At 43.4% G+C, this 18,415-nt stretch overlaps 1 protein-coding gene across 5 annotated transcripts in view; it reads left to right on the forward strand.

Annotated features, from left to right (window-relative positions):
* The window catches only part of JAKMIP2 (janus kinase and microtubule interacting protein 2), a 241,904-nt gene that overhangs the window by 28,109 nt on the left and 195,380 nt on the right, over positions 1-18,415 (forward strand). Inside the window, exon 2 of one of the 5 annotated variants that reach the window (XM_068277184.1) lies at positions 11,914-11,956. The exons of the other annotated variants lie outside the window; for them this stretch is intronic. The gene's annotated coding sequence lies outside the window, so the exon portion shown is untranslated. The remainder of the gene's footprint in view (positions 1-11,913; positions 11,957-18,415) is intronic. 5 annotated transcript variants of the gene reach the window in all.

Genomic DNA, 18,415 nt, shown 5'->3' on the forward strand with positions numbered 1-18,415 from the left:
CTGTTCAGTGAACCCGCCACTGTATACCTGTTCTGTTCAGTGAACCCGCCACTGCATACCTGTTCTGTTCAGTGAACAGTTTGGTGTGTCAGTGTGAAGCAGTACCTTAATTACACTACCTAATTGATGTATACACATGCAAGATGTTTTAAAGCACTTTAGGCCTGTCATTTAGCATTCAATATGATTTCTGCCCTTAAAACGCTGCTTTGCGTCAAATCCAGATTTTTCCCGGGGACTTTTGGCATGTATCCCACTCCGCCATGCCCCCCTCCAGGTGTTAGACCCCTTGAAACATCTTTTCCATCACTTTTGTGGCCAGCATAAATTTTTTATTTTCAAAGTTCGCATCCCCATTGAAGTCTATTGCGGTTCGCGAACTTTAACGCGAACCGAACCTTCCGCGGAAGTTCGCGAACCTAAAATCGGAGGTTCGGCCCAACTCTACTCAGCAGAGCTCATGAACTACATCTGTGGATTTTCATAAAACATGCACTGTTTGGTGTACTTGAGGACTGTGTTGAGAAACCCTGATCTATAACACTTAACCCCTAAGTTCTCTCACATCCTGTTTCTTGTGACGCCTATGGGACAGACAAGAGGTGAGCGAAAGGTCTGCAACAATGACACAGACAGCATGGGCAACCTGATCATTTGTAAACAAGTCTTAATTGCCCTCTGTATCATTGTTGTGGAATATTGCCTCACTTCTTAACTTTTGTGACATTCCTCAGAGCAGCAGTATGTGAGTAAAAACCAGCAAACAGCAATAAAATCTCAAAGAGGTCTAAAAACCTTCCATATTCCAGTTGTATCTATAGCTTAGATTTATCTCTGTAATAACATGCAGAGATAAATGAGTCTAGCTTAAGTATTACACAAGCCATACTGTACCACAGTTAAATAATATAACATCTGGCAAGTTGCCTCTGATCAATGTGACAGATGTAATGCTGCAAGGCTGATTTCATCCATATAGTCTGATACTGTACATCAATTAGAGCGTTCTGGTCAGATGTAATGGAGTTTATTCCTAACCCCAACCATCTGCAGTCCAAAATGATGCCGGTGTAGTGAAAATTTTTGCTACCTATCATATTTTGCAACTTGCCATAGAGGACAGTGTATGACTGTCTGTGTAGGCGTGGCTCCTCTCTGTTAACACGCCTGTAATTTTTTGCAACCACAGATCCCATTGAGCTAGAAGGGGGATTGTTCCCTCCAGGGGGGGTTATTAGTTGAGCAAGAGGGGGGATTGTTTCCTCGGGGGGTGGGGGGTTATTAGTTGAGGAAGAGGGGGGATTGTTCCCTCCAGGGGGGGTTATTAGTTGAGCAACAGGGGGGATTGTTCCCTCCAGGGGGGGTTATTAGTTGAGCAACAGGGGGGATTGTTCCCTCCAGGGGGGGTTATTAGTTGAGCAAGAGGGGGGATTGATCCCTGGGGGGGGTTATTAGTTGAGCAAGAGGGGGGATTGTTCCCTCCAGGGGGGGTTATTAGTTGAGCAAGAGGGGGATTGTTCCCTCCAGGGGGGGGGGTTATTAGTTGAGCAAGAGGGGAGGGTTCTGTGTGAGAATAGGGTTTGGTTGGGTTGCATTTTCTGATACAGATAGGTTAAAGTCAATGGCTAGGTTGCACTTTCTGATAGCTATACGTATAAATAAGTGCAACCGGTTGCAAAATCTGATAAAGTTGCAAAAAATTTCACCACACCTCCTGGGATCAGTAGAAGGCTGGGCAATACATAAATACAATAAGATCCTGGTTAGATATTTATTCAGAAAAAGAGATCAGCAATTCGTGGACTCTCAATCCTACTACAGGGCTGGAAACTGCCCAACAGATATTTCAAATGGTACCAAATTACTGTAAAATCAGGGGCAGCCATGCTAAATTTAGAAACTTAAAATATTAATTTTATTACTAGGAATCTTAAGTACAAAAATATTTGTGCAGCACTGATATGGGCATTACTACCCTCCAGGCCCCAAGCATACAGCAATCATTGGGCCCCTGCAGCAAACAGCCCATGGACTATGGTGACCCACTCCTCCTCCCTTTTCCATAAGCAGAGTATAGTGGACCTATATAAATCTATTTACCTGCACTTCTTGCATCCGGTCTCCTCTTCCTCTTAGCAACCACTTACTCTGCTGCATGCCCTGCTCCATGCTGCATGTCATATGATCGGGAGCCAGAGGGCGGCAGCATAGAGTGAGCGTCTGCCACAAGGAAGAGGAGCACTGACATGATGAGAGCAGGTAAATATAATTAGACAGCTCCGCTGCACTCTGCAAGCGGGTAGGGAGAAGGAGCGGGACCCTATAGATACCTCCCCTTTATGGTTACGCAGCTGAGCACTGACATACTGTATATTTATAGCAAAAGTGCAGTTTCACTACAAAGGGTAAGCACCTCTATTTATCATTTTCCATCAATAACATTCATGCCCTGTTCTTCAATTCAATTTCTGAGTTTTGTATTCAATGAGACTGTCGCAAAGAACATATAAAGGTTCTATAGTAAACACCGTCCGGTCAGCAATATGCATGAATACATTTACTAAATGAAACTGACAGCAGTAAATAACTTGCAGACTTTCCTAAAATAATCGATAACACGTCTCAGTAAGCAGAACGATAGGGGAAGGTCACAGTCAGTGCTGGCAATAGTTCTCCTTACTTTCACAGGCCAGGAAAGACAAGGCCTGAAGCCACCGGCTTACAGTGAAACAGGTTCTCACTTCATACATGTAACCACTGGTCCATCTCACATGAGTCCTGCACTAATATATGTCTTAGGTGTGACTGAAATGAAGAGCGAGTCCCCACTAAGGTACCAGGTGGCTGTCTATGAACTCCTAATCATGGTCATCATCATTCCCTCATCATTACACCCATATGCGGCAAATGTTGCAGCAAAGCTGTAGGATAGGATGACAACATTGTGAATTCCATTCATTTCATATTTTAGTTATGCAATTCAGTTTTCATCAGGATTAGTGAGGTTTCTCTCCTGTCATTTGCCTAGCTCTAACCAATCCTTTTTAAAGAAAATCTACGTCTTAACACCTTACCTTACCCTTATAGTCTTAACTTCTTCCTGACACCTAGCTATAACCTCTCGATCCTAACAACTAAGGCTAACCTCTCCTCTACCCCATCTCCTGACCCCCTTATCTATGCTTAACTCTAACCGATACCTTTCTCTTTCAGCCAGAGACTTATGCTGGGAACACACAATGCAATTTCCCATCCGATCGATGGGTAATCTGATGGGAAGTTGTATTATGTGTACAAACTGCTCCCGATCGATAAAGGGGTTAATTTTTTGATGATAACTTTGCTAACTCAATCTCTTTATTGATCAGAAACAGATCGGACAGGTCGGAAATAATCGTCCGATTCTTGCCGATTGGACCAGAAGTTGCATTGTGTGTTCTTAGCATTAGTCAGAGAGCTAAATTCCAGTCTCTTATCGGCTCACCACTCACTTCTGTGAGGGTGACGAAAAGACTATGTTTAGCGTAAGTAAACAGGAGACAGATTAAAAGTGGCCATACATCAGGCGACTTGGCGGCCGATGGACCATCCGATTCCGATTATTATAATCAAATTGGATGGAAATCGGTGCTGCCAAGTGCATGCCCAATCGACAATGTGACCAATTTAGGGCCAAAATTGGTCACATTAATCAGTCTGACATGCTGCAAGATGTTGGGTCATCGTGGTTGGTCGGGTGAGCGACAGTAATGGCGATCAATATCGGGAGGAGCGACGAAACTCCGGCGCTGTTCGCGTAATGTAGGTGTATGTGCAAGTATACATTGCCTGTCCTGTGTCACAGTGCCTGTCCTCTTCCGAATGCACCACTGTCCGTTACACTTCACATACGCACTACCGTTGCATAGCATGCCGGTGCGTGTGTGACGTCACATGCCACGCTGGCCAACGAGTATAGGGAGAGTGGCAGATTTAAAGATGGACAGGCACCAAATACGGACACAGGACAGGTAATGTATGAATGCGCATACACATACATATTTATACATTAGGGGAACAGCAGCGAGTCGACGAATCAGCCTGTGGTGTATGGGCAGCTGCCAAATCTCTCTCTAATCAGTTTTGATCAAAGAGAGATTTTTAAAATAGGAGCCGTTCACTGTGGAGCAGAGAACGGACAAAAAATGTCCGTCCCTTCCTTTAACCTCCCTGGCGGTAAGCCCGTGCTAAGCACAGGGTATGCCGCCGGGAGGCACCGCTCAGGCCCCGCTGGGCCGATTTGCATAATTTTTTTTTTGCTGCACGCAGCTAGCACTTTGCTAGCTGCGTGCAGTGCCCGATCGCCGCCGATCCGCCGCTATACGCGTCGCCGCAGCCGCCCCCCCCAGACCCCGTGCGCTGCCTGGCCAATCAGTGCCAGGCAGCGCCGTGGGGTGTATCGGAGTCCCCTTTGACGTCACGACGTCGATGACGTCGGTGACGTCATCCCGCCCCGTCGCCATGGCGACGGGGGAAGCCCTCCAGGAGATCCCGTTCTTTGAACGGGATCTCCTGATCTCCGATCGCCGGCGGAGGGGGGGGCTGGGGGGATGCCGCTGAGCAGCGGCTATCATGTAGCGAGACCTCGTCTCGCTACATGAAAAAAAAAAAACGTATTTGCTGCCCCCTGGCGGATTTTGCCAAACCGCCAGGAGGGTTAAGTGGGAACAGAGCCTAACTTTTTAATTCAACTCCATTTACTAAAGAAGTTTACACTGGTTTTGTTTTGTTTTTATCAGCTAATTGTTTAACTGTCTTCTGGTAGCTGAGCAAAAGGTCTTAACATAGATTACAGCAGACAGGAATACAGAGAAATATGATGTTTAGCACTCCACTTTTGCTACTGAAGAATTCACTGACGTATCGGTTTATAGAATCCAACAATTCTATTCCTCCTGCAGCTGCTGTTCACCCCCTATTCCTTCTTATGGACTATTCCTCAATGCATACATCAGAATTCATGGAATTTTAAATAAATCAGTACTCTTAATGAAAAAAAAACATACAATGAAATGCTCCTGATTTTAATTAGGACTTTATTTAAATTTCATTAAATTCACAATAGTAGTCCTTTAAAAGCAGTGTTCCCCAACCCTGTCCTCAAGGCCCACCAACAGTGCATGTTTTGTGGAAATCCACAGAGGTAGTTAATCAGCTCAGCAGAGACACTAATTACCTCACCTGTGCATGTTTGTGGTTTTCTGCAAAACATGCACTGTTGGTGGGCCTTGAGGACAGGGTTGGGGAACTGTGCTTTAAAGGACAATTGTAGTGAGAGTGATATGGAGGCTGCCATATTTATTTCTTGTTAAACAATACCAGTTGCCTGGCAGCCCTGCTGACCTATTTGGCTGCAGTGGTGCCTGAATCACACCAGAAACAAGCATGCAGCTAATCATGTAAGATTTGACAATAATGCCAGAAACACCAATCTGATGCATGCTTGTTCAGGGTCTATACTAACAGTATTAGAGGCAGAGGGTCAGCAGAGCTGCCAGGCAACTGGTATTGCTTAAAAGGACATAAATATGGCAGCCTACAGTACATTTACCTCTTGCTACAGTTGTCCTTTAAGGAAAAAAACTGTGTGGGTGGTGCCTTTCTATTATAACCAAACCCTTAAGCCTGGGGACTACTGGGGGGCGGGGGCACTCTCAGGGAGATCAGGAAATGTTTGCAATTCCTGATTCATGGAAGTCCCACAATTTCAAACGTGATTCCTGGAGCGATCGCTATTTGGCATTGCTCTTATATTTTAATAGCATTTGTGTTTTTAAGCACTTTTATACAGTTTATATCGTCATTGGCAATATTTAAGTATTTCAACACCTGATATTTTATCTATATAGGTACTTTTATATGTTCAGCTCTAGTGCTGACTATTACTTTCCATTAAGACAGCACACTAGTAAGTTTTTAACTCCATCAGCTTGGTTAGTGAAAGCATGCTGGTAGAATCAGGCTGCTGTCATTCGACAGATGTAAACCTCAAGGCCCGGATTACGTTTGAAGCTGAATACAAACACATTGCTCCAGGAAGATATCTAATTGTTGCCATGGTAATTGAAACAGTATAATGGAAGGCTAATGTCCCTAGAGAATTTGAGCAGCAGCGATAGATGGTTGTGCGTTTATTTTCCTTCATACAGCAGCATGGAGACTGCTTTGTCATGGTGTGTAAATAGCTTACCCTGAACATTCATGAAGATGGTGATGCTCTTCAAGTAACAGCCTTACTAGGTGATTTATAACCATGTGTGTGTGTGTTTTACATAAATCTGGAAATAGACTTATTAAGTACAACTCAGTATAATTTGAAAAAATAAAATCATAGCAGCTAGCCATGATGTTTGGACAACCTTTTAGGTTTTGCATGACAATCAGGGTGTGGCTTAAAGGGGACCTGAAGTGTGGGAATATAGAAGATGCAATGTTTGTCTGTTTTTCATGCTGTTTGGCTGTCATAATGATCATCTGCTGTCTTCGGTATTTTCTGATTCCCACTTGGAACACATATGCAGCCAGTGGAGTCAGACTTGGGTTAGCTGGCACTAGCTTCATTTGGGGGAACTAAACCTCATAGGGAAATCCAGCTAATGAGATTGGGTGGATGGCACCGTCTCGAATCCTGTAGGTTTCCGATATGTTGTAATAAACTACTCCCACACAATTCAGCCAGTCACAACACTTTGTGCTGTTGAGGGTGATTGGAGAACTGTTCCCTACGAGTTTTCCCCCTAAACTAAACTAGCGCTGGTTAGCTTACACCATCTCCATACTCAATGTGGGTCAATAAATAAGAAAGGCAAGTTGACCATGGGTAAAACAGTCAGGCAAATACCATGTTTATTGTTATAGGGGCTTTCCTAACTCAGATTTACTTTAAAAGATAATATTATTATTATTATTTATTGGATTTATATAGCGCCAACATATTACGCAGCGCTGTACAATACATAAGATTACAGACAATGATAACAGGGGTGACCGGCAGCACAATACAGGTAATAGACAATAGATACAACAATACAGGTAATAAAAATGCAATAAAATACACAACACATACCATGCTAGTCCCTAAACACTTGAGGCTCGGTTTCCCTGGACCACGTGCTGCAGATAAATTTACCTGAATTTGACATTTTTGTTCTGAACGGGTGGTCCTTTAAAGCTGAATTATTGCAAATACCTTCTGTTTTAAAGTGACAATAACATAATAACATAATAACAGTTTTATATTTTAGCAAATCACATTGCTAGAGCATCATAGAAGGCGCTTGCTGGTACTCAATGCACTGGTAGGGTAGCTGTCCCATCTGATTAGTCAAATAGATCTAACAATATATTAATGAATTAAACCCAGCACAGTAAAACTGGGACAGGAGGATTCATGAAGCTGTCCTGCTGATGCTTAGTACTTCATGGAGGGGCCATAGCACCAGCAAGCCCTCACTTGGTGCCACCTCCATTATCATTTAGCCTTTCATTTTCTTTAAAATCGCTAACCTGGAATACATTTGCAGATCATGTGTTCTGGCCCCTCACTCAATCCACTGGCTGTGTGGCTGTTGTATGGGAGGACCCTGCAGAAGCAAAAAGATCACCATGACATCCAGCAAGAATATAAACATGGCTGCCTCCATTTTCCTCTTTGCTCAGATATCATTTAAACTCATCCCTTAATAAATAATGCAGATACATGCATGACTTATTTTGCTTTTATAAGGATACATGAGAAAACAGCAGACCCAACTGCTGTAACACAAAGCTTGGTCTGCTCTCCCATTGCCTTGCCAAATCTCCATCAACTACAAGCATTTACTAACATCAACTTATTACTCACTGACTACAGGACCAGTCCAGCATCTATGCTGCTTCCAAATGTGGAACCTCCGATTTTCAATGTTTTCATCAAATCCTTTCAGTATCCTTCACCCAGTGATAAGTTAGCTTTCAGAAATCTGTGCACCTCACTGATGAGAAATAAAATTCAAATAGTATGCACATTCGGGGTTAACGGGGTCAAAAATTTGCAGGGCTCGCCTGGAACTTTCCACCAGGCAAATCTAATATGGGAATTGATGAGCAATTCATAGGCAGCTGATTAACCAGCTGTTGGTTAATTGATTGCCAGTTCCTGAATTGGACTTGCCTACTGTTAAATTCCATTCCAGAGCCTGAAAATCCTGGGATCAGTCACATTAAAATTTGCATTTTAACTGACATTTTTGCTCATTTCTTTTGCCTTTTAGAAACCCAATATGAGTGACAAGGTGTAAAGAGGTCAAACACCATCTGTAAAGCGGTTATTCAGCTATACAAACTCAGAGTGCATCAGTTTTTTATCCAGCTAAATACTGCCATGAAATATTCATTGCCAAAAACCAACCAGGTGGTTGAGTTGTGTTTCTTCTTAGGGTTCTTAGATTTGCAATATTTATTTACAGATGCAGCATTTTTATCCCAAAGCCGCCCCAGTTTAGCCCATGCAGCGGCACACTTTATGTTCTTGCCATTTTTTATTCTGTTTTCACCAGCATGACCTAAATTTTGAAAACTGGAAGAAAAGTAACCAATCAGTAATAATTGTTTCATCTTAGCCATGCAAATTTAAGATTAAGGATTAAACCTGAGCGATTGCCATGGGGAACACAGCCCCATTTTAGCTGTGGACGAGCTCCAACATTGCTACTACATTTACCAGAGAATATACGTCTGTATACATTCTAGCGAGCGTTTGAAGTGTGCCACTGATTGCAGTCACATAGCTCCCTCTCCATTAGAATTCATTACCCGAGGCAGTCCCATGTAATAGTATTACTGAAAATTAATTATTTGGGAATAGAAGAGACACTGCATGCCTCTGAATACTCCCTGTTTAGTTCTGCAGGCTTATCTGTCTGCTGTAGTAATTAATGCTCATTTGAATTTTCAGGTCACTGATATGGCAAGTTTCTTTCATTTTCAATAAGAACGCAAGATCAAATAGTGAGGACCTATGATTACAACGGATACCTTATATAAGTCAGTAGGGCACACATCAATATTAAATAAAAACATTATTATTTTGAGTTAAATCACCTTTTTTTCTTCATAATTTCTACTACTTTATGCATTAAACAGTGAATCAGGGACCTAAACTCTTACACAAGAGACAAGTAAACACAGAGAAATCCACCCTGTGTCTATTTAAAAAGAACTGCCTGTCTAATTCTCCCTTATCTAAAAATAATCACAAGTGTAATTTGAGCTGTCAGTTCTGTCTAAACTGTGCTGAGCTGTATGCCGACTCTATGCTAATATGTAAACATAGGAGGTTAAATCTTTCTGTTTGTCAATAGTAAATACGGTAACTAACATTTGCTGCCAGTGAATGGATTAGTCCTGCCAGTGAATTGAGGACTTTGGCCTCAATTCACTAAGCTGATCTCCTGTCTTTAATAATGTTTCTATAGTTATCACCATGGTGATGAGGCACGTAGTATTCAGGAAACATTTTACCTCAGGCAAACCTAAAGTTTATATTTAATAGCAAATATATCGGCGCGAAGGAACAATGGAACCGCCGCTGAGAAGAACAATGTCTAAAAGTTCAGGAGTCAGGCAGACATCAAAGGTCAGCGCAGGTTTAGAAAGTCATTGTATGTAGGGAATGATAAATTCTTCACCACAATATATCAAATGCTCAGAGGTAGGTATCCGCCAAACATCAAAACAAGAAAAGGCTTACCAGCTCCCAACAACCCACATTATAAGGTTGTAAAATGGCTCAGGTCACAGATAACGTCCAGGGAACATCAAACGTCGTGAAGATCCAGTGGACATCCGTATGGAGGTAAAGTTTCAGGAATTTATATAGGAAAACAAAAACGGCAATATCTAAGCGTAACCCGTTTATTTAGATAAAATTTCTTTAAAAGGCAGTAGATATAAAAACTATAACTCACATACGGGGCCCATAAACTGGGAACCCCAGAAGATTAGCGCGCATGTAATGGTCAATCGTAGATCAATAGACAATGGTGCCACCTATTACCTTCCCGACCGGTTTCGCAGTCTTGCGTCATCAGGGGAGAAACCTGAAGTTAACTCTACTGTCTTTAAAATAACTCCAGAATTCTTAAGTTAAAGACAGGCTGTTAACCTCTTGAGGACTGCAGTATTGAATACTCCTTAAGACCAGGCCATTTTTTGAGAAATTGGCCACTGCACCTTTAAGACCAAGCTGCAGGGCCACACGACACGGCACACTAGTGATCCCCCCCCCTTTTCTCCCCACCAACAGAGCTTCCTGTTGGTGGGGTCTGATTGCTCCCCAGATGTTTGTTTGTTTGTTTTTGTTTATTTGTCTTTTTTTTTAATAAAAATGTGTTTTTTAAAACTAATGTATTCCCCCCTCCCCCCCCCCCCGCCAGCCAATCCCCGTGATCAGCTGTCATAGGCTTCAGCCTATGACAGCCGATCACCTCTGTGCCTCTGGAGGGGACAGCCGTGTCACACGGCTGCCCCCAGTATAGCGCTGCTGCAGATCGCAGCGCTGTACCAGTGATTAGACTGTTTCGTTGTCTAACAGTCTCCCGAGCGCTCGGAGACTGAAAGCAAAGCTCTGCTCCGCCCACCAAGCAGGAGATGCGCGCGCATGAAGAGATAAGATAACTCTCACTGTGTGGTGGTACGTTTTCTCTTGCCCTATTATCTCCAGCACGATCTTAGTGAATTGAGGCCTTTGTCCCTCTTTCTATGTAAATATGTATATTTCTCTACTAAAAAATGTGTTTGATTGACTTTATTCCCATCCTTTAAATATATATATTACGAATTTTAAAATGTTAATAAGAAGGAAAATTAACCAGGATAGAAAGGACCAGTGTAGTTTGAATTATAAAACAACATATTTTTCTTATGAAATCATTATGGTATGCGTGATCAGGGGTGTGGCAGGGGTTTGTCTTAAGTGTCCCTCTTTCTCATCTCAAAAAGTTGGGAGGTATGACTAACAGTACAATGATGGCTGCCTCAGACTTATTACCCTCAGACTTATTGGGAGGAGAAAGTCTGCAAACTAGTGAGTAAAGATTTCCAAATGTTTAATAGTTGTAAATTACAGATTTGCTTGACTGCCCTAGGTAATAAATGTGAATTTCAAGTTAGAAGTACACACATGCATTAACAACATATTTTCAGTTGTTAGATGAAACAAGGATTCGGTTTCTGAGCAGATAAAAACGGCGCAGGACAAACGCCTATAGAAATGGTGCCTCCATAGACGGCAATAGTACAAGCCATAATTAGCAGCAAGAAGGTTACATTATGGCGCGGCGGTGCCCGATAAATAGCGGGCATCTAGTTCCCACTATTTATCGGGCACCATAATTGAATCTCCCTGCCGTAAATCGCGCCTTGTACTATTGCCGCCAGGGAGTAGGTGGAGGCAGGGGGGTTAGTGTTATACTGGTGGGGGGAGTCCTGGGAGGCAGCAGGGCTGGAGCAGTTAGGTTTAGGCAGAGGGTGGGTTCAGTGTGAGAGCAAGCAGAGGGGATTGTATACATTACCAGGTAAATTATTAGGGATAAATGGGTATTAATTAACAAACAGCTTCATTAATACAACCAGCATCATAAAACCAATCAACATAAATAATAATATTACTAATAATAAACAACATCAACTGACTATGCTCAGGCTAGTGGCCCAAAGCGTAGCGTAACAGCTAACTGATTGCCCAGCCACGGAGTAGATGGCACTACCCACAAAAAGGTGCCTGTGACATGAAGGTATGAAAAAAATAAGGGAGGGGAACAGGGTGCAACAGGTATTTCAGTGCTGCAGGTATGTGGTCATGACCCAGCCATTAAGACTCCTCTCTCTCTTCAGATTGCCTCTCTCCCTTCCAATCAAGTCTTAAGTCCAATGACAGGTAGGTAAACTTTAATTCCACCAGTCTATTAACTTGCTCTGACAAGCTGCCAGAAAGAAATCTTAAAGACACCTAGCACAGCCTAACTAACTATCCCTGAGGAAAATCCCTGCCTATACCACTAACTACACTTGTTGCACACCTAGCATACATACATGTATATACATAAAGAATTGGGCAGGCAGTCCTGTATTGGTGTGTGTGTGGGGGGGGATTCTTACTGCCCCGCTAACACTGCAGCTGTACTGAAAAACTGGCTCTGGAATTACCCGCAGTAAATGCTGCCCTTGACAAAGTGAAAGCAATTGAATGTGTTTTATAGGAATAAGATACGATACATACTTTATATACACATCACATAGCCAGGGCCCCTCAGGCTAGCAACTACTGGAGGGCTGTTTCTGTCTGCCTGTACTGGCGGGCTACCTCTGCTTAGCTATCTCAGGGGCTAACTAATACTGGGGGGCACCTCTGGTGCATACATTTAAAAACGGCGCCGGCAAATTTAGGCACAGGATGAAGCCGATAAACAGCTCAATCTGCTGCTGCAAAAGTCCTGGGAAGTTAATTACTATTCCCCCTCCAGGCCGCTATGGACACCTAGGAAAGACGTAATTTGGCTGCCATCTATTGCTGGCGGACAAATTACACCGTTTTAAGTCATTTGGGCTCTGTCTTTCGCCGGCGCCCAAATTAGCTTCTCAGCTCTGCTGTAGCTGTAATCCACATGATGCGCCCAAATTTGCCAGCGCGTATTTGTTCGTCTTCGCCTCTGGTTACCTATACTTGGAGTCTCAACTGGCTACATATTACCGGGAAGTACCTCTGGCTACCTATACTGGGGGTCACTTCTGGCTACTGCATGGCAACAGTGTGCTAAAGTTTTATGGGAGAATTTTTGCAAACGTGCCCTGAGGGCTACCGTATCTAGCCCAGTAACTACCCTGCATATAGCCATATCCTGCAAGTAACGCACAAGACTGTGAAGAAATTCCACAATGCCTATTGTTCTTTGTGAAGAATTCTAGTACCGCCGACAATAGGTGTATTGTTTTGGTTCTCAACAATAGCTGATTAGTAAGTTGGCTTGGCCTTTTGCTGTATGTGACCAGGCAGTAAAATATAGATTTATAGCTAAATCCCATCTTGTTTTAATGACTTAGGTACGTTTTGAAGTTATCTCATCTTCTCAGCACTTCCCCTGTGAAGCTTAAGCTATGGAAATCGCCAGCCATGTGACAGCGAGTTATGCCCAGCTAATGTGATTAGACATCACACAATGAGGGAAAGCTGGCTCGTCTCCCCACACACCGCACACTTTCTAGAAACCTGGCGAGGGCTTTATGCACACATGGCATTTCCTCTCATGTTTTAAATTGTAAATGTTTTGCAAATGGAATTAAATACCTGTGCGCTTGGCATATTCCTCTGTGTAATGTTCATTCCAAGTACACGCTATACTATGCACAATTATTTCTAATGCTGAGTCAAGACCCTGTGACAGATCTATGAATACTATGGGTGAGGCAGCATTTTGTGTGAAATCAATTCTGCAGCAAAAAAAACACATCTCTGCATTTTTTTCATTGCCAGGAAATGGTTGTTTAGTGACCGTCCTCAGTATATGCAGTGCATGGTTGGGCACTACACAGCATCACACATGGGGCCTGATTTACTAAGTCATCTCCACTGGGCAGGAGTGTGAAACTGTAGGGGTAGCAGCACCTGCAATCTCAGGGGGTTATACCTGTGGGGAATCCAAAATACTTGTTCGCTCTCCATCTAATACAGAAGTACCCCCTCCAGAGCAGGTGTTGTGGCCACACTTGTTATGTGGTAAGGGATAATGAGGGTCACTCTATATGAACCCTGACAAATGGACCTTCTGGCTATGGGGGTCACCAAAGGGAGACTCCCCTACCACTGAGGATGCCACAAGTGATTCAGAAAACCTGCAATGGATTTAATAACAACCCTCACCTGACATACTGACTGGGATTGGCAATGTCTCATAAATGAAGGGTCAGTTAACACAGGTATTGAATTTGCATTAATCGGCGCTCAAACGAAAAATTGTTACCAACTATTCCTGTTATTCGTGCCAACGCTGCACTTGATCCCATCATCTCAAGTCATCACATTTTATCAGGATCAGCTAAGCCCTGTGGGAGCCAAAACACAACACATTTAATGATAGGAACTGATGCCAAACACTTCTCTGCTTGTTTTCAGTGGCTAAACGCGATTTCCTCAAGCCCCTGTATGAACTGGTGCTTACAGGTGTGATTTCAGTATAATGCAGGCCCCGCAGTGACAATCACTGGGAAGTGAAGGGATCATTTTTAATGTTCAGGAATTATTTGGTATTGAGTGTATTGGATTGCTAAGACATGGAGGGGGAATAGTAATTTATACACGAGGGGAGTTGCATTAGTGGGTAACTCCTTTGGTATGGAGTGGGGATAGTATATTTCCCTAATAAAGACTTATGTTGGGAACGGGTTTCTAGGACTTTTAGGAGAAATGCAATGCAAATCTGGAATGTAGACAGTTCCCTGTCTGTGCGATCTGGCAATCCTCCTTAGGTAGCTCTCAGTATCCACTGGAGAAAGTAAAAACATGCAAAACAGAGAGCGCTCTGAGTGACAAATAAATAGGAGCATCCACCCTGCCAAAGACAGGTCTCACCTGTTCAGAAATGGCTGCTCGTAGGACACAGCCTCTGATAGCGTTTGCCCCTTTAGGGGCCAGGGACCAGGCTCATGATCCAGCTCCAGGCAGGGAATCCGGAGGGCCACCAGGGAGTCTTGTTCTCAGTTTGGACACTTCCAGGGAGGCTGTAGGCAGGCCAAACATTAAATCCTGGCGCACACTCACCTTGCGAGACCAAACGGGAGTGAGCGGCGTCTATGCGATGTCAGTAGCGTACTGAGTAGTATTTATTTATTTATTGTATTTATAAAGCGCCAACATATCACGCAGCACTGAATATTAATTTAGGTTACAGACAATATTTAGGGGTGACATACAGCAATATGACATTACAGGAATACAAGAAAACCAGATCACACAGCACAGTATGAGTACCAGGTAATGCTTAGTCAGTCTCTGGATGGAGCATGGAGATTAGGCAAGTTAGGTTCACTCAGATGCATAGCATGGGTTCACAGTAATGGAGGTGCATGATCAGGTAGGACACAAAAGGAGGAGGACCCTGCCCAAAGGCTTACAATCTAGAGGGAGAGGTAAGGACACGAACGGTAGGGGACCAGAGTTCAGCTGTGGGTTTAGAGCACTTGTGAGGGGTAGAAGGCCAGAGTGAAAAGGTGAGTTTTGAGGGCTTTCTTGAAGATGTTGAAGGAGGGGGCTGCCCTAATGGGTGGAGGTAGGGAGTTCCATAGTGTTGGAGCAGCTCTTGAGAAGTCCTGGAGGCGTGCATGGGACTGGGTGATGCGGGGGGCGGTTAGGCGAAGTTCATTGGAAGAGCGGAGTGAGCGGCTAGGTGTTTACCTCTGAGTAAGATCGGAAATGTAGGTTGGACAGGATTTGTGGATAGATTTGTAGGTCAGACACAGTATCTTGAATCTGATTCTGGACTGAATAGGAAGCCAGTGCAGGGATTCTACGAGGGGATCTGCCGTGGTGGAGCGATGGGGGCAGTGGATAATTCTGGCTGCTGCATTCATGATGGACTGCAGTGGGGCTGTTCGGGTCATAGGGAGACCAGACAGCAGGGCATTGCAGTAGTCAAGGCGGGAAATTATGAGGGCATGGATGAGGAGTTTGGTGGTGGCAGAGATCAGGGCAAATCTTACAGATGTTACGAAGGTGGAAGTTGCAGGAATTTGTGAGGTTTTGGATGTGGGAAGTGAAGGAGAGTGCGGAGTCCAGGGTGAGACCCAGACAGCGGGCTTGAGAGGTAGGGCGAATGGTAGTGTGGTTAACAGTGACATGTACATCTGGGAGGTTCGTGGATGGCCAGGGTGGGAAGATCATAAATTCCGTTTTGTCTAGTTTCAGGAATCTAGCGGACATCCAGGAGGAGATGGCTGATAGGCAGGAGGAGACCTTGTCCATGGTAGTGGTGGGTATGTCAGGGGTGTGGAGGTAGATCTGTGTGTCATCGGCATACAGATGATAGTTCAAACCCAAGGAGGAGATAAGCTTGCCAATGTAGGATGTTTATAGGGTGAACAATAGGGGGCCAAGGACCGAACCTTGGGGGACTCCCACCGAGAGGTGGTTGGGGGTGGACGAGGACTCGAAGGCTTGAAGGCGGTCGTGAAGGAGCGGTTGGAGAGGTAGGATGAAAGCCAGGACAGGGCGAGATCATAAATGCCCAAGTATTGTGCGGCTTGCAGATATAACCGCTGTGACTTGCCGCAAATAAAATAGAGAGTGGTGAGGTAGTAAGGTATAAATAGGGGCTTATTTATTAGTAAAAACAACGCATTTCTCAGAGAAAACATTCTCTGTTTCATCAGGCTAATATAAAACAATATGGCGGCATCTCTTTTTATAGGAAATGCTAAACATTGGTTCTTTGGGATTGGCCAATCCACATTACATGGGCAGTAATATGCAAAATAGTGTGAGGTCATAAAGGTGGTGCTAATGATGTAACTTCCACTAGGTGGAATATGTAAATGAGAAGGAGGAGTTAGAAAGCTGCTCCTTTATCACAATACTATAAAAATCACTGAATAAAACAATTAGAAATTGTATATATATAGCAATACAAATTTTAGAAAGGATCTTCCTTATTTATATTACTCAATTTTAAGAGGGAAGTAATAATGTGTTCAATTCCCTTCCTGCCTCTTGTAAGACTCCATACAATGTCCCTCCCTCACATGCAATCATTTATCCTTACAGACTGTCCCTGTGCACATTTCTCTGCGCTCCATTTATTCACTTAGCATTGGCAGTTGCTGATGAGTCTAGGCTGCCATGGCCTTGCTTTTCTGCTAGGCTAGTCCAGCTTTGCTTAATTGCATAAAGCTTTTATGTTGTTTTGCACTTATGCCTTCAGCATCCAGCATTCGCTTTGCTTGTAATGTGGACTTTCAGTTGGAGTATTGCTGAAATAATGGCTGTATTCACTAGGGCTTATAGGCTTCTAGTGGTTAAACTCGGGACGGATCAGGTCATTTGGGTTCCGGGATCATCTAAAGTCTAATAGATGCATGTGTAAATTATCGGTAATCGGGTGCCCAAGCAGTGAGTCGCGTGCACGATGTGGATAGTACCCAATCCGCTACTACATAGGAAACCATGGCACCGGATTCATGCTAGGAATTAAGAGTGGGGGATTAGTTTTAAGATCGTGAGGGGGTGGGGTAAATGTTGGGCATTAGGTGGGGACATTAGATTTATGCACTTGAAGGGGGGGGGGGGGGGGGGGAGCGCTAGGCATTTGGTGAGGAGGTTAGTTTTATGCATTTGAAGGGGGGGGGGGGGGTAGTTTTAGTTACTAGGAGCAGAGGGTTCAAGTGAGAATGGGTGACAGGTAACTGCATAGTAAAATATTGGTAATGTAAATTACCAATTTTTTTTATTACCGGCACTACCCGACAACCAATACATGCGGCGGGCCGGCAGCAGCGCAACACGTGCTCAACTCAGGACACTATGAAAGGAATGTTAGAGGGATATTCCACTTTCAGTATTTCATTATTAAATTTGACAAATACATACTGTAGGGTGATACTGAACAAGGCCTTTTATAATTTTTTGTTATTCCATTTAAATTTGCATATAATTTAACCATTTCCACACAAAAACCGTAAATTATTATTACTTGCAACTGTAGCAGCAGTACTCTGTTTTGATTACAGACTTCCCTATAAAACTCCCATCTTGCTCAACCACTAATTAGCAGTATAGAACAGATGCAATTATTATTCATGTTTGACCTCTATATGAATCAACTGAGTGGCAGCAAACTTTGACACACCTATCCCCCATGAAGAGATAGACTATTCCAAACCCTGTCAGATATGTCAGATGTTTACTACCTACAGTAATAGCAGCATAGGAAAAGAGACATTAATAGTTAATTGTATCCTGGGTCAAATGTACATCTTATATGTATGTGTACACATGTATTTGACATTTTTTCAACATTTCACTTTTATGTTCCTTTAAAGGTCCCCACCATCTACAAGCAGTAATGTGAGCTGTGATGTGACCTACTGTGCCTAATTTAATATGTTGCTACCTTTGCCAGGGGCACAGCTATAGATCATGGAACCCCTTAGTAAAACTACTGATGAGGTTTCACTTCCAACTAGCTATACAGTACATACAGCCAGTGCACCTTCTGCACAAAACACTCTTTACAGTATCTTTACGAGGATGTCTAAAATGTCACAGGATAAAAACATATTAAAATGCATACAGTGCAGTTGTTAGATTAGGATAAAGGTATACTTCCTCCTAGTCAAATTCAACAGTCTC

The sequence above is a fragment of the Hyperolius riggenbachi genome, chromosome 3, assembly GCF_040937935.1.
Source record: "Hyperolius riggenbachi isolate aHypRig1 chromosome 3, aHypRig1.pri, whole genome shotgun sequence".
Lineage (NCBI taxonomy): Eukaryota > Metazoa > Chordata > Amphibia > Anura > Hyperoliidae > Hyperolius > Hyperolius riggenbachi.